Consider the following 16,209-nt stretch of genomic DNA (forward strand, 5'->3'; position numbering starts at 1 on the left):
AGTGGCTTCCAACCTTGAATTCACAGATTTTATTGGACTGCTAGATCCAGAAATCCTGACCACCCTTTCTGCTGGTGGAAACTTCTAGGGCCAGAAGTTCAACAATACTAGAATTAGGTCCTAGTTTTCTCCAGTCCTACCCCAGTACTTTTTAAGGTTCTCCAATATTCTCTGCTAGGCTGTTCATGGTTTCTATAACTGGAACTTCAATGTACTTTCTGGCAAAACAGTTTTTTTTATCTCTGTGCCTGAAGCATCCACATGTAATACAAATGACAAATAAAGCCAGAAGAAGTGATCAAGATGTGCAACTGGAAAATGCAAAGGTTCAAAGTAGCTAAAAATGAGTATAAAAAATAATTCAGGGACTCCTTTGTTTCACACTTTATGTGGCTATTCTTTGGGAATGCATGCGTTTCTGATTGGCTCTCTAGTTCTTCCCAATCTCTTCTGGGTGTTGCAACGATTTGCTTACAAAAGCAGAACACAACACTTTTCAATAGGTGTATAACTAAGGTCATGGTTCTGGTTATTGTGAGGCATTTAATTATATTTAGTGAGAGGTAAGAGATTTGTGCTCCATCATATACTCTATATTGTCTTGTACTTTGAACATATCAGATGACATGACTCATTCGAAAAGATGATAACTCTTGGCAATAGAAGGCAGTAGGAAAGGAGGAAGACCACATCACAGGTGGAGTCATTTGATCAAGGAAGCCATAACCCATAAATTATAAGATCTTTACAGGGCTGTTAATAGTACAGTGACCTGGAGGTCTCTCAGGCCCCATCTGCATTGCCATATAATGCAGTTTCAGAATGCAGTTTGACTGAAATAACTGCATTGTATGGCAGTGTAAATGGGGCCTCATTCACTGGGTCACTAAGGCAACGTTACATTAGTGAAGGAAAATAAGAAGAGATTTGTATATTGTGAAAAGAATAGGTTTATCAATACAATGATAAAAACATAAATTCAAGACAGGCTTCCTAGTTTAGATTAAAACTAGTCTTTTGCTTAATATCCAATAGACTTTATATTAGTTAATTCAATAACTAGTGACATGAAACCATGAATGAAATGTGCAAATAATGAGTCAGGGTAAATGCCAATGTTAACCAATCCTTTGTGTAAGCTCAGTTAGAGAACTCTTCATTGTTTAAGCTCAATTAAAAGGAAGAATTAGATCTGGGTGGTTAAACAAGTAAGTTGGTCTATAGAGATTAATTTCGGAGGCCCCACCTATAAAAGGATTTGACACGTTGTAAGTCTGGTGTTTTCCATGTGTTCCAGATACTTTTTCATGCACAGAAATTGGCTGCTGAATCACTTATGGATTTTTTAAAAAATGAACATGCATCATGTCTATGTGTCATTTATTTATTTATTTATTTCGGGTACTTTTACCCCGCCCTTCTCAATCCCCGAGGGGAGACTCAGGGCGGCTTACAAAAAGGCACAATTCAATGCCGACACAAAATACACATAATGTACAAAACCATAGTTAAAACAATTATCACAGTTAAAAACAATCAAAACGATCAGTATATAACACATCAATAAAACTATTCTCATGCTCAACGTTCATCTTTCAGAGTTCCATAATTCCATTCCATTAGTCAATTCCTGTCCATTGTCAAAGTCCTTTCTTTATCTGCCAGATTGTCCGAATGTCTGGTCCCAAATCCATGTTTTCAATTTTTTCCTAAAGGAAAGGAGTGATATCGCTGATCTAATTTCCCCGGGGAGTGAATTCCACAGGTGGGGGTTCACCACCGAGAAGGCCCTGCTCCTCGTCCCCGCCAACCTCACTTGTGATAGAGGCAGGGTTGAGAGCAGGGCCTCCCCAGAAGATCTTAAACTCCAGGGTGGGACGTAGAGGGAGATCCTTTCGGACAGATACACTGGGCCGGAACCGTATAGGGTTTTGTAGGACAAAACCAGCACTTTGAATTGTGCTCGGAATTGGATCGGCAGCCAGTGGAGCTGACACAACAGGGGGGTGGTATGCTCCCTGTATGACGCTCCGGTGAGCAGTCTGGCTGCCTCCCGCTGGACTAGTTGGAGTTTCTGAACAGTCTTCAAAAGCAACTCCACGTAGAGTGCATTGCAGTAATCTAATCGGGATGTAACAAGAGCGTGGACCACCGTGGCCAGATCCGACTTCCCAAGTTACGGGCGCAGCTGGCTCAAAAGTTTTAATTGTGCCCCATTTTTACATCACAGATGCCACAGGACATGGCCAGGTGCTTTCACAGAACACTGTGGCTTGCAATGCTGGCAACATGGAGGATAAGGTGATCATCAGTATGCCAGATGCAGTCTTGGTCTGGCTGGGCTGTCTGGACAAGCAATGCAACGTCGTAACAAATTCAGTCCATGGGTCAGTATAGACTTGCTTATGGAGAACCCACTGAAAAACTGTTAGGAATTTGGAAATGACTCAGTCTCCCCTTCCCAATACCACTGCATAATATAGGACACAGCTATGACTGTCCAGAAATTGTTGGACTCCTCATCTATTTTTCTTTGGCAAGAAATATTTAAAAGCTTTTTTCCAGTTCTATCCTCTCAAATATTGCATGCAGTATCTGGTCTTCATTGGTGGTACTGCTTGGTTTCCAAGATCAGAAGGACCTGCTGTCTTCGAGTCAAGTATGACCCCCTTATTCACAGAGTTGATGTCCACACAGTTTCACCTACCCATGCTACCAAGCAGGCCCGTAGCCAGGATTTCATTTCGGGGGGGGGGGGGGGGGGGAAAGAATTTCAGGGGGGGTTGCGGGGGCTGAGTTTCGGGGGGGGGGGCTGAGTCTGAGTGAAAGAGGGTCTAGCCTAGCAAACCTTTTGTATCATTACCCCAATACCCCCATGCATATGGGATATATTGAGTATGGTGATCAGATCATGATATGAATAAACATAACAGTTTAAATAATGCACCAGTAAGGCCTTTTCGCGAACCACCTTGAGAATTTCGGGGGGGGGGGGGGGGCTGAAGCTCTTCAAGCCCCCCCCCCCCCCCCCCGGCTACATGCCTGCTACCAAGTATAGCCTCCTCTTCGCAAGGTGTTTATGGGCCTCTTTTAATCCTTCAGTACAATTCAATGTAATGTTTCTGACTCAGTTAAAAATATATAATCCACCCCTGTCCCTAAGTTGTACTTTATTTATCCCCCGTCACCAAAAGAATTGTTATCATCACAGAAAGAAGCTTGTAGTACTGAAAGATTCCTGAAAGTGTCCCTATGTGCCTTGCTTTCAGTAAAAGTTACTTTCTGCCAAATCAGATGTGAACCTATGGTCATTCTAGTTTAGCTGAAGGAAAAGATGTGGCCAAAGGTATGATCCTGATGGTGTGTGGGAATTCACTCTAGAGCTGCCAGAATTGACCACCCCACCTCTGCCAATGGTCCATGTCCTGTAACATAAAGTTCACTTTTCTTACTGACGTGTGGAACAATAGACAAGGGCTAGTGTTAGTACTATATAAAGTGACCCAGTTTTCCTACATAATATCTGTGTTATATATTTTCCTTTCAAGCCCAGCAGAGTGCCTCTGGCTATTCTGCTTCACAGAACATCTCAGCTTGGGCACCTGGCACAGAATGAGATTTCTGGAATTTCTCTGAGTAAAACACCAAAGTGAGCTTTTTCAAGTGCAAAAGGCTGGGCTGGCTCTATTCATGATTACCAGGCTCTGCAAAGTCACAGGGGTGTTTGGGTGTAATTCCTTCAGTGTTTGTTTGCTGGTACCTTGAGAGTCAGCGCTGTCATTAAATTGAATCCTTTTCTCTCAGCTGGACTATGCAATGTGTGCAGCAAGAGCAGCCGCTGCATAGCTCCCACTGAGCCTTTGGAAAGGAACAGAAATACCTTTACCCCTTAATATCTCAATTAAAGAGTGGAATTTGCCATTGGATAGCTCTTGGTCCCCCCCCCCCCCTTTTTTCTCCATAGCCTGGCAGGAATGAATCCGACAGGATGTGTACACACACTCAGGGCAAACACAGAGAAGGCTTGTTTTACACGATGGCCTGAAAGTCTGCCGCTTTCCTTCCTGTAGACCCTCAGCCTCCCTCCCTCCTTGCCCCTTGCATGGGGCCTGCAAATTGATGGTGAGGTGAATAACTTCTTTGACACCAAGAACTAGACCGAAACTATGTCAACGGAGACAGGATTTTGGGGGGAGGCAGTTCTCTGGCTTTTCCTGTTTATCCTGTTTGAGCTTTTGAGCTGCATCCTGAAAGGTCAATTTGTAGAGGAGACATTTTTATCTGGGGATGAGAAGAGAAAAGAAAACAGAAACCAAAAATGCCCAGAGAGAAAGAAATAAAAAAAAAGTCTTTAGCAAATGTCTTGGCCCTGACATACTTCAGAAACCATTCAGTTTAAAAAATGTTAACCCCAAGGAAATAAAGATCGTGAAGGACACATGGGATACTTGCTTGAAGCCTTGAGGACACAGAGTTTACTCAGGAACAATCTGAAGCCCAAATCAACTAAGGTAGCCATGGAATGTATTACACAACATCTCTCCTAGAAATGTATTATTTTGCAATAATGATCATTCTGAATGTATTGTTTGTACAACTCTCTTTTGATATGGACCAGCAGCCTAATTCAGGACTGTCTGGTGATGTATCATGCATTATATATCAAACAATGAGGCCACAAACATTACACAAACAGATATTTGGAGCATGGGGAAGAGATGCCACGTATTGTCACAAAACCCATCCGCACTATTCAGTGATAATACTATGATTCCACCTTAATAGTCATGGATGTCTTTTGTGAAATCCAGGTGTTTGTAGTTTGTTCAGAGACATCAGAAGAGCTCTTCAGTTGAATGTTCACCTCAGGGCTCCAGAGGAGGGAACCTGGCAATTAAAACAATTGAATATCACTTTAATTCCATTATCCTTTCAGATTTGGAGTTTTGACTTTTGTTGACTTGGTTATCACAGATTTGATTAAATTTCCCCTCTAGGGAGCTCATCATACCTATGCCCCCACTTTAGTTCCATTTCACTGGAAGGCACGCATGGCCCCTGCAGTGACCTGAACATCCTCCCTCCTTTCTCCAGTATACTGGGGCATCAGAAAAAGGTGCATTGGTCCCTGCCCCCATCAAACAGGGAAAAGGGTGGCAATGTACATTGCCATGTTGTCCTTTCCCCCATCTGTCAGGGGGAAAGGGCCAAAAATGCAGGTAGCTCACTCAGAGCTACCCAAAAGATGCTTTACTTCCTGTTGCTGGCGAAGAATGGCAATCAATGGGGAGAGGCCATGGTCATGTGGTGTTGCTCAGCAGGCCCCATCCCTGAAGAGGAGCAAAGAGCCCAAAACTTCCAGTGTGATGTGGAGGCTGGAGTCTCTAGCTCAGTGGTTCTCAACCTGTGGGTCCTCAGATGTTTTGGCCTTCAACTCCCAGAAATCCTACCAGCTGGTAAACTGGCTGGGATTTCTGGGAGTTGTAGACCAAAACACCTGGGGACTCACAGGTTGAGAACCATTGCTCTAGCTTCACTAGCATGACTGGAATCTCTAAGTTCTCCTGTGCAATTCTATAATCAGCTTCCAGTAGAAGTCAACCGAAAAAGCCAGCCTCCAGACCCGTTTCCCCTATAAACTTACTGGAGGACCCTCCAAGGAGCCTGAGGATGCAGCCATGGTCCTCTGGCAAGTTTACAGGGGAATCAGAAGCAGGGAAGGGGAGGATGGGGATGTCATTGTGCTTCTTTGGGCTCTTAGAGTTGACTCTTGGGTTCACAGAAGGCAGTCTTGAGAGTCAATTCCCACAGGTCCAACACCTGAAAAGATTTGGACCTTTAAGTAAGGTCCAGATCTTTCAGGTTTTTTAAAATCTAGAGTAAATAGGGAAATCTCAGTTTATTCTGGATTAATCTGGATAATCCTGAGGCATCGCTTGGATGCCTCAGGTTAATCCTAAACCCATTAGGGGTTTTGAGCCTGTGTGGAAGAGTCCTGAATGAGACCAGATGAATAACGAATAGTCCAGTGTCATCTTACAGTCTAGCAAGTATCAGTATCACACACGGTTTTCACAGACAGAGCCTTCTTAGAGACGCAAACACTTGAAATGTTCACCTAAGCAAACTGTCAGCCACAGCGGTGTACAGGCAGTCCCCGAGTTATGAACAGGGTAGGTTTTGTAGGCTTGTTCTTAAGTTGAATTTGTATGTAAGTCTGAACAGGCATATTTTTAAGTGTAACTCCAGCCAAATTTTTTTACATTGGCTTTGGATAGCATAGGGAAAGGTTAAAACCCCTTGTGGTGTTTGTTTTGCTGTCTGTGCCCCGTTCAGGAGATTTCACCTTGCTTTCTGTGACTGTGATACTGGATTTTTTTTAAAAAAAGGCTTTTTGTGGAAACAAAGATTGACGATCAAGCTTCACTTGAGGTACCTTTTCCCCATAATAACTTTTATCGAAGTGAATTTCCTTTCCTTTTGTAAAATTTTAAAGGATTTTTATTTTAAAATTGTCATACACCACAATACACATTACAAACATATACACATACATAGACAACCTGCCACCCACAATACCCCTCTGCTCACCCCCAGTGCAACCCACTGCCTTGGGTCTGGACACTCATCTACGCAGAGTTTATGCATAGTTTTATTTAACCCTCTCTAATTCTAGATCAATACATTTCTCTTGTTTTGATTTCTTGTTTCCTGTCAGGTGTGCTAAGACCAGCTTCCAATTTCTTTCAAAACTTTATCACTTTCATATTTCAGATTGCTAGAAATCATTGCCATGCTTTCTGTTGAGTAGATTTGTCTCACTTCCTATTGTCTCACCCCTGTTCTTAACTATGAGTCATTCATGAGTTGGATGTTTGTAACTCAGGGACTTTCTGTAGTATCTTCTGTTTCTGCCAATCCTTCTCCCAGCTTCTCTATTTGTTTATTTTCTCTCCTTCCCCCCTACACTTTTAATATTTTTCTTCAAGAGCTCCCTAGTGATAAGTAATAGAAAATAACAACTGTCTGTCAACTAGTTAATGCTGGATTGCAGCCATGGGCAGACCAACTTTAAAAAATATATCTATTCGCCTCAGACCATAGAACATTTAAGTTTTTGGATTGCAGCTCCCAGGATAGCCATATTGATGTGTGTATGTGTGTGTGAGAGAGAGACCTACCCAGAGTATAAAAAAGCCAGATTTTCCAATTTCCTACTGACCTATCTATTTGCCTAATGATGTCATCAGGAGGAGCTTGTTTTGGTGGCATAAATCGGTTCACAGAATCTATCGACTCCCATACTACAATGTAATGCTACTTCATAGAATCATAGAATCATAGAGTTGGAAGAGATCTCATGGGCCATCCAGTCCAACCCCCTGCCAAGAAGCAGGAATATTGCATTCAAATCACCCCTGACAGATGGCCATCCAGCCTCTGTTTAAAAGCTTCCAAAGAAGGAGCCTCTACCATGCACCGGGGCAGAGAGTGGGGTTCTGTGGCTACACTATCCCTCCATATACATTATGTAACAAAAGTTGTAAGATTTTCTGTTCCTGGTTTGAAAGTGTTATTTCATGTTTAATTGAGCAGTATTTACTTTGTAAGTAGTTGTTATGCTCCAGAAACTTAATTTTTGTGGCTGCCATATACTTTGTTGATTTGGTTGAGACTCTATGAGATATTCATTGAAAAACTATGTCCTGCAAAAACAAAATTTTTACTGTTTCATAAACTTTTTAATGATAAAACCAATTAGGAAATGACATTTATAACCTAGGAACAAAAACCATGTTACATAGTGATATTGTCAAGTGCTAGCAGTGCCCACCATTGCCAATGCTGACTGGGGCTGCTGGGAGAGGCAATTCCAAAGCACCTGGAAGGCTGCTTGATTATCACCTAGAGATAACAAATGGACAGTGAAAGGGAAACACGTGCCAAGAGGAAGGCGCGTCAAACCAACCCTGATCGGGATTGCCTTCCACCTGGAAACTGATGCCCTCACTGTGGAAGAACATGTGGGACAAGAACAGGGCTCCACAGTCATCTACATATCCACCAGCAAGACACTGTTTTTGGAAGGCCCTCATACTCAGACAAGGAGGGATTGCCTAAGTAAGTAACTTTGCATTTGAATAAAGTTAGGAAAATTAAATGTGTGTGAGAAAGACTGAATTCAGTGGCATGTTAACTGGCATTGGTAGGATGATGCTTTCGCACCCACAGTATCTTTCAAATGTCTCTTTCTGAGTAATGATCACATGGTATTAGGGAGCTGATTATAAACTTCAGCAACTCTGAATAAAGAAGCCTTTCAATTTTGTTTCCTTGTCCTTCTAGTGACACCTAGTGGCTTATTTGCAAAAGCAATTGGAAATATAGTAAATTGCTACAAAAAAGCAACAAATTGTTTCAATATCTGCAAATTGTTACAGATTATATTTATTCTGAGCTGATTTCTCTTGGCTTGCTATTTCTTTAGACAGTGTTTTGTGTCTGTTGATCCCTTGTTTCAATTTTTGGGATTACCTTTACTGCTGTGCCATTCATGCTTAACTTTTTGTTTTAAATTGTGGCATTTTATTCCCATCGGGACTGTTGGATTCGTGGTCATTTGTTATTTGCATTGGTTATAGATAATACACACATTATTAAATATACACATTATTAACTACATTTCTTAACATGTATTGTTTTGTTCTTTGCTCATGTGTTTGTAATTGTCTTTTCTGGGTTTTTTTGTTGGGTTTTTTTTGCCAATACTCTTATTTTCTGTATTGTTTGGTAAAATGCAAACTGGTCACATCAGAAGTTCAGTTCCTAGAATGACTAGGCTCATAAAGTTGGAGGAAGTTCCAGAGTCTGTTTGAAACTCCATAGCACTTTGTGACTTCAGCGTAGTGTGGATATCAAGAAGAGGTCTGATTCAGACCAGTCATAAAATCATAGAATCATAGAATCATAGAATCAAAGAGTTGGAAGAGACCTCATGGGCCATCCAGTCCAACCCCCTGCCAAGAAGCAGGAATATTGCATTCAAATCACCCCTGACAGATGGCCATCCAGCCTCTGCTTAAAAGCTTCCAAAGAAGGAGCCTCCACCACACTCCGGGGCAGAGAGTTCCACTGCTGAACGGCTCTCACAGTCAGGAAGTTCTTCCTAATGTTCAGATGGAATCTCCTCTCTTGTAGTTTGAAGCCATTGTTCCACGTCCTAGTCTCCAAGGAAGCAGAAAACAAGCTTGCTCCCTCCTCCCTGTGGCTTCCTCTCACATATTTATACATGGCTATCATATCTCCTCTCAGCCTTCTCTTCTTCAGGCTAAACATGCCCAGTTCCCTAAGCCGCTCCTCATAGGGCTTGTTCTCCAGACCCTTGATCATTTTAGTCGCCCTCCTCTGGACACATTCCAGCTTGTCAATATCTCTCTTGAATTGTGGTGCCCAGAATTGGACACAATATTCCAAATGTGGTCTAACCAAAGCAGAATAGAGGGGTAGCATTACTTCCTTAGATCTAGACACTATGCTCCTATTGATGCAGGCCAAAATCCCATTGGCTTTTTTTGCCGCCACATCACATTGTTGGCTCATGTTTAACTTGTTGTCCACGAGGACTCCAAGATCTTTTTCACACGTACTGCTCTCGAGCCAGGCGTCCCCCATTCTGTATCTTTGCATTTCATTTTTTTCTGCCAAAGTGGAGTATCTTGCATTTGTCACTGTTGAACTTCATTTTGTTAGTTTTGGCCCATCTCTCTAATCTGTCAAGATCGTTTTGAATTCTGCTCCTGTCCTCTGGACTATTGGCTATCCCTCCCAATTTGGTGTCGTCTGCAAACTTGATGATCATGCCTTCTAGCCCTTCATCTAAGTCATTAATAAAGATGTTGAACAGGACCGGGCCCAGGACGGAACCCTGCGGCACTCCGCTCGTCACTTCTTTCCAGGATGAAGAGGAAGCATTAGTGAGCACTCTCTGTGTTCGTCCACTTAACCAATTACAGATCCACCTCACCGTAGTTTTGCCTAGCCCACATTGGACTAGTTTCCTTGCCAGAAGGTCATGGGGGACCTTGTCGAAGGCCTTACTGAAATCCAGGTACGCTACACATCCACGGCATTCCCCGCATCTACCCAGCTTGTAGCTCTGTCGAAGAAAGAGATCAGATTAGTCTGGCATGACTTGTTTTTGATAAATCCATATTGACTATTAGCGATGACTGCATTTGTTTCTAAGTGTTTGCAGACCGCTTCCTTAACAATCTTTTCCAGAATCTTGCCCGGTATCGACGTGAGGCTGACCGGACGGTAGTTGTTTGGGTCCTCCTTTTTTCCCTTCTTGAAGATTGGGACCACATTGGCCCTCCTCCAATCTGCTGGAACTTCTCCCGTTCTCCAAGAACTCTCAAAGATGGTTGCCAATGGTTCCGAAATGACTTCCGCTAGTTCCTTCAATACTCTGGGGTGTAGTTGATCTGGCCCTGGGGACTTGAACTCATTAAGAGCGGCCAGGTATTCCTGGACGACTTCTTTCCCAATTTGGGGTTGGATGTCCTCCAATCCCTCATCCACTCGATCTTGCTGAGGTTGAAGACTCTCTTTTTGTGAGAAGACCGAGGCAAAGAAGGCATTAAGTAGTTCTGCCTTTTCCCTATCCCCTGTCAGCATTGCCCCATCTTCTCCGCGAAGAGGTCCTATCACCTCCTTGTTTTTCCTTTTTCTACTGACATAAGAATAGAAGCCCCTTTTATTGTTTTTAATGTCCCTGGCAAGCCTGAGCTCGTTTTGTGCTTTAGCCTTGCGGACCTTTTCCCTACAGGTGTTGGCTATTTGTTTGAATTCTTCTTTGGTGATTTCTCCCTTTTTCCACTTCTTGTGCATGTCTCTTTTGTGTCTTAGCACAGTTAGAAGTTCTTTGGACATCCATTCTGGCTTCTTTGCACTTGTCCTATTTTTTCTCTTTGTTGGCACGGTTTGCAATTGCGTCTTGAGTATTTCACTCTTGAGAAATTCCCATCCATCCGTAACTCCCTTGTCTTTTAGTATCTGTGTCCACGGAATGCTGCTCAGTGTTTCCTTCATTTTTTGGAAATCAGCTCTCCTAAAGTCCAAAATACGGGTTTGACTTGTCTTAGTTTCGGCCTTCCTTTGTACCTCAAATTGCAGGAGCACATGGTCACTTGCCCCTAAGGATCCTACCACTTCGACCGCATCGATCAGGTCCTCCGCATTTGTTAGGATGAGATCAAGGGTAGCCAATCCCCTTGTTGCCTCTTCTACCTTCTGGACCATGAAATTGTCTGCAAGGCAAGCGAGGAATTTGTTGGACCTTGTACTCTTGGCCGAGTTTGTTTTCCAGCAAATATTGGGATAGTTGAAATCGCCCATGACTACTACATCATCTGTCCACACAGGCCACTGCTACCATTTCTTATTCTTTGTGCTCAGCAGCTCAGGGAAAGGGGGATGGATTGGGCTCATGTCATTGCCACTGCCATTCACACATGGCTGCTGAGCCCTGTGAGATCTCCCGGCTGTCACTAATGCCTCATGCTTACATTAGAAAAAGGTGCTCATATCATCAGGAAGAAGGAAATTCCACCAAAACATTAGGAAGAACTTCCTGATAGTAAGAGCTATGCTGCAATGGAATATGCTGCCTTGGAGTGTGGTGGCATCTCCTTCTATGAAGGTTTTTAAGAAAAGGCTGGATGGTCATCTATTGGGTTTGCTTTGATTGTGAATTTCTGCATGGGTTGGACCAGATGGCTCTTGGAGGTCTCTTTCAAGTCTAGGATTCTGTGAGATGGGATTGGCTTCCTCTTTCTTCTTGACTGCAAACACTCCTCTGCTGATATCAGCATGGGGCATCTGCAATAGCCAGGAACTGTCACAAAGCTCTGTAGATGTCTGGGAACAGTGATCACAAAATGAACATCAAGGTGATGGTTCATAGTGACTAATGTGGTCATGGCCTGGCTGGAATGGCTTGACTTTGAACCTGATGTTGTGGGTTGGAAATGGTGTGCGTGGTCACCTCTGGGGCCATTGGAGAGCATTTCTATTCCAGATTGGTTCTGTATTAAGCACCAGTGTAGATGAAGCCACTGACAACCTAAAGTACCTTTAGATTTGGACTAAAATTCAGACCAGAGTCACTACTCCATTGTAAAGAAGCTGTTAACTGTTAATAAGTCAAAGTTCACTCCATCCTTTCATCTTGGTGCTCTTCCAATAATGTGAATCTCCTACACTTTCTAGGTGGGGTTTTGATTTTTGAAGATTCATATATTTAACTTTATTTTTTAAAAAAATGAAAGCAAAAATATTATTTTAACAAGAAGAATAGAGAAGATACATTAGATGTAGCATATTAACGTATTGGGTTGTTTTTTTTAAAAAAAGAATTAGATATCTTTGCTATTTTGGAAAACATATTTACCATGTGCATTTCATTTTCCATTTGAAAGGTATGTCCAGAAAACATCTCCATATTACATAGAGAACTGTTTTGCATTTTGTCTATGATGTCCTCAGGTCTTAATTTTATCCAGAGGCCAGGATTTAGTTAGAGCCAAGTGTGCCTCAAAGCTTGGGAAAGTTTTTGGTTTTGGATTAGAACTCCCAAAATCTCACAATCAACACGTTACCAGGTTTTGCCTCTCTCCTTATGAATTCATTTAACCTATAGAAATGGCTGGGCACCAATATTGTTTCTTTTATGTCTCCAGGATGAAACCTTTTGTATGTAGGCTTTCACACCTTTGTCATTTCAATCCTGTTTACAAGTTAGTGGTTTCCACTCCTATTTCTTTCTCTTTTTATGTCCATCTCATTTTACTCTCAATCTTATTTGTTTTCTTCTGTAGCTTTAACAAGTTGATTTTCCATTTGCATTTCTGTTTTTTCTGACATTTCAAATGTGCATAATGCTTATAGAAGACATTTGATAGATGTTGTTTAATTTGAAACAAATAATACATATTCTGATTGTCATCTTTCCACTTTCCCAATGCAAAGGCATATCAATAAGCCTGGGCTTAGTTGCATGTTATGTGTTTTCATATCTCAAGTGGAGAATGGGAGATGGCATGTCCTCATCCATATCATGCTGTTTGTAGTGTGTGTGAGGGATGATGATTGTGGTGGTCTGTTACATCAAAGAAAAACACTAATAAGAATGGACACCATGGGAAAAGTACTACCAATTCTTGGGAGATAGGACAATGCAACAGGAGGGTGCATTGATGTTCTTGCTCCATTCCAGGATTTTTAAAAATTTTATATGACTTGATGGCTGTATATGAAATACTTCTGATCAAGAGTTAAATAAAAGGTCATGTTGCACTTTGGAAAAAAGTGGTAGGAGAATACTCTGTGAGATGTCATTTTCATGGTTTTCTGCCTAGTAAAATTAGGAATACACCATAGCCATTCTGTTGTTTTGTACCACCTTCCATGTATTATTCAGATCTAGAAGAAAGAGGGAGACATTCATTGGTTGCAATATTGCCTAGCTAGGCAGAATATAGCATTTCCACACGCAGAACTACAGTGGACACCTAAGACCTCATCACACAATGGAAATTCAGTGTCCTAGGATGCTTCTGCCCCAGTTGACACATGGAGCCCCACACCACCAATCTCACAACATAGTCTCACTTCCAGTGGGGCTCTGTGGGTCAACTGGGTGGCACAATCATAAGATACTGCACCGCCAACATGGAAGCCTCCCTGTGTTCTATTTGGGACAATGGAGCTAGCGCAAAGGGAAGCCATGTGGCGACATTTCCCCACATATTATAAGCGTCTGCTGGTGATGAGGCAGGGTACAGGAATTGACCCACTGCTGCCCCCCACAATTCACCATGGAGGCTGGGAAATTGGAATGCTGGACCACATTAATGTGATGAGGTCCCTGTTATACTGCTTTGAAAGACCTTCCTCTCTATCCAATGGGCATATGTACCAGGAGAGTGGCACATATGCCCACTGGATAGCATATGTGCCATCCAGTAGCTCTGCAGCAGCACCTCACTATGTCCCCAGAGCCCCACAAAAAGCAATTACAGCATCATCGGAAGTCCTTCAGGGGTGTCTGTTCTGATATAATAATTTCACATCTGGCTACAGGGACATACTCAGATACTTGAATGACCCCCACCCCTTTCCAGGGGCTGGGAATGGTTCAGCAGTTTTGTGTTGGTTTTGGGAGGACTTCACCTTCTTTGGAGAGGAAAAGGGAATAGCAATTTCTGTAGCAACAAAAATAAAGATATGCAGGAATAGGGTTATTTTAACATTTGTGTCTGCCACTAACAGAAGGCCTGCCATAAACAACAACACCTATGAACAATGATGACAGTAAGAGTAATGATGAGCAATAGCATTTTTTCAGTCACTTTCCCAAATAGTTATGTAAATTCTCATCTTAAAATTATGATGTGTGTAGTCTGTGGAGCTCTTTCGAGAACCTCCTAGTATAGTACCATGATAATTGCAAATTAATGTGGTTGATCGACAACTGTAGATTTTAGACTAGATAGGAGAACTCCGAATGACATGATCCATATTGATGGGTGTTGGAGGTCATGGGGTCGGGTTCATGGGTGTGGGGTTAGAGAGGGACAATAAATGTTAAGGTATAATAACTACATTTTTTTCAAATGTTTAATGAGTAATGACTGCATGCCATTCTGTAAACTTGCTTTCTATTTTATAGATCTTTTTCTGTTTTCTTTTTTGTTTTTCTGTTGTCTGTTTTGTTCCTTGTGCACACTATAATATTTTTTTTTTAAAAAAAGAACTCCGAATGGTGATTTCTATGGGCTTATATATGTTTGTCTCCAATTTTGTCTGGGAAATGTCAGAGAACTGTAAATCATAGAAACATAGGATGTTAGAGTTGAGAGACCATCCAGTTCATGCATGTGGTAAGGATATTTGCTTTCTCATTATGACATAGGTTCGGAAAATGCAAATGTGGAAATTTCTCATTGAAATGCAATCTGAACAAATTTTTCCATCTTTAACCAGGCCTTATAAAACCATTGTGGCTGAATCAGCTCATCATTCAAAGAAGAATATATTTTCAGTGCAAGGACTTTAGGTATGTTCTTTCTTCCTTTTTCTGACTGCTATGTCACATCGTAACCCCTGCCTTGTCTTAGGACTTTCATCTCTTTCCAGTTTCTCCAACACAGTCTACACTGCATTGGAAATTGGCTTGTTGATCCTTTTCTCCCTGACCTGATGTTTGGCCTGAAGTCTGCCACATCTAATCATATCTCTGACATTTTCACCCCTGCCCCTCTGCACCAGGACATCAGTGCACATTAGCCAGCACCTTCCTGTTGCATTGGATTATAATTGCTGTCATCCCTGGCCATCAACATGGTCACACAGGATTTGTTTACAGTAAAGGAGGACATCTTGAAAATACTTTATAGGTTCAAAACAGCAGTGATCACAAATTCTATCATATATTTCAACAGAGTGGTGGAATACATCAAGAACTTGGCACACATTAATGGATGGGAAGATTATTCACTTTGACAAATCTTTCAAACCATCTGATTGATTCACTTTCCTAGTGCTTCCCCTTTGGCATATACAATCTGATGACCAGAGGAGACTTTGTCAGTCAATATATTTATTTGATTTATTCAGTGTAGATTCTCTGATGTAAAGTGAGAGTGCCCCTTGAAGAAAAGTTAATCTAAGGCTAAAGAAACATTCTTTCTACACAATGGACATTTCTATGGTTTGCCTTCTGGGTAGAGTCGATGCCATGACATAAGGCCTCTAACATGCCAAAAATACTTCTCTTACCCCAAATATTCCTGTGGTTTCCTCATCATATGAATTGTCCAATGTGGTACACTAAGTAACTTTGTACATAGGGATTTATGTTATAAAGCATACTGTGCCTCCTTTGCGACTCTTACTTCTTTCTTAATCAGATTTCAAATGTAATCTCTGTGCTCACTTCTTTATTTACTCCCAAGAGAAGTAAAATGCTTTTGAGCAGGTCTGATTATGTGTGGCACATCCAACAGAAAATTTTCCATGCCCTCTAATGAAGTGTTTTCATTCTTCTTCCCAAGATTCATTGGAGGAAACCATGAGTGCACATTTGTTCTTATATTATTTTTCAAGTCAGGTTGTATTATTATTATGATTTCATTACATTTGAAGCAT

The 16,209-nt window shown here is 41.8% G+C and overlaps 1 protein-coding gene across 1 annotated transcript in view; it reads left to right on the forward strand.

Annotated features, from left to right (window-relative positions):
* TRIM16 (tripartite motif containing 16) overlaps positions 1–16,209 on the forward strand; it is a 61,513-nt gene that overhangs the window by 26,248 nt on the left and 19,056 nt on the right. The window contains exon 2 of the mRNA XM_060764523.2: positions 15,046–15,118. The gene's annotated coding sequence lies outside the window, so the exon portion shown is untranslated. The remainder of the gene's footprint in view (positions 1–15,045; positions 15,119–16,209) is intronic.

This window comes from Anolis sagrei, chromosome 2 (genome assembly GCF_037176765.1).
Source record: "Anolis sagrei isolate rAnoSag1 chromosome 2, rAnoSag1.mat, whole genome shotgun sequence".
Lineage (NCBI taxonomy): Eukaryota > Metazoa > Chordata > Lepidosauria > Squamata > Dactyloidae > Anolis > Anolis sagrei.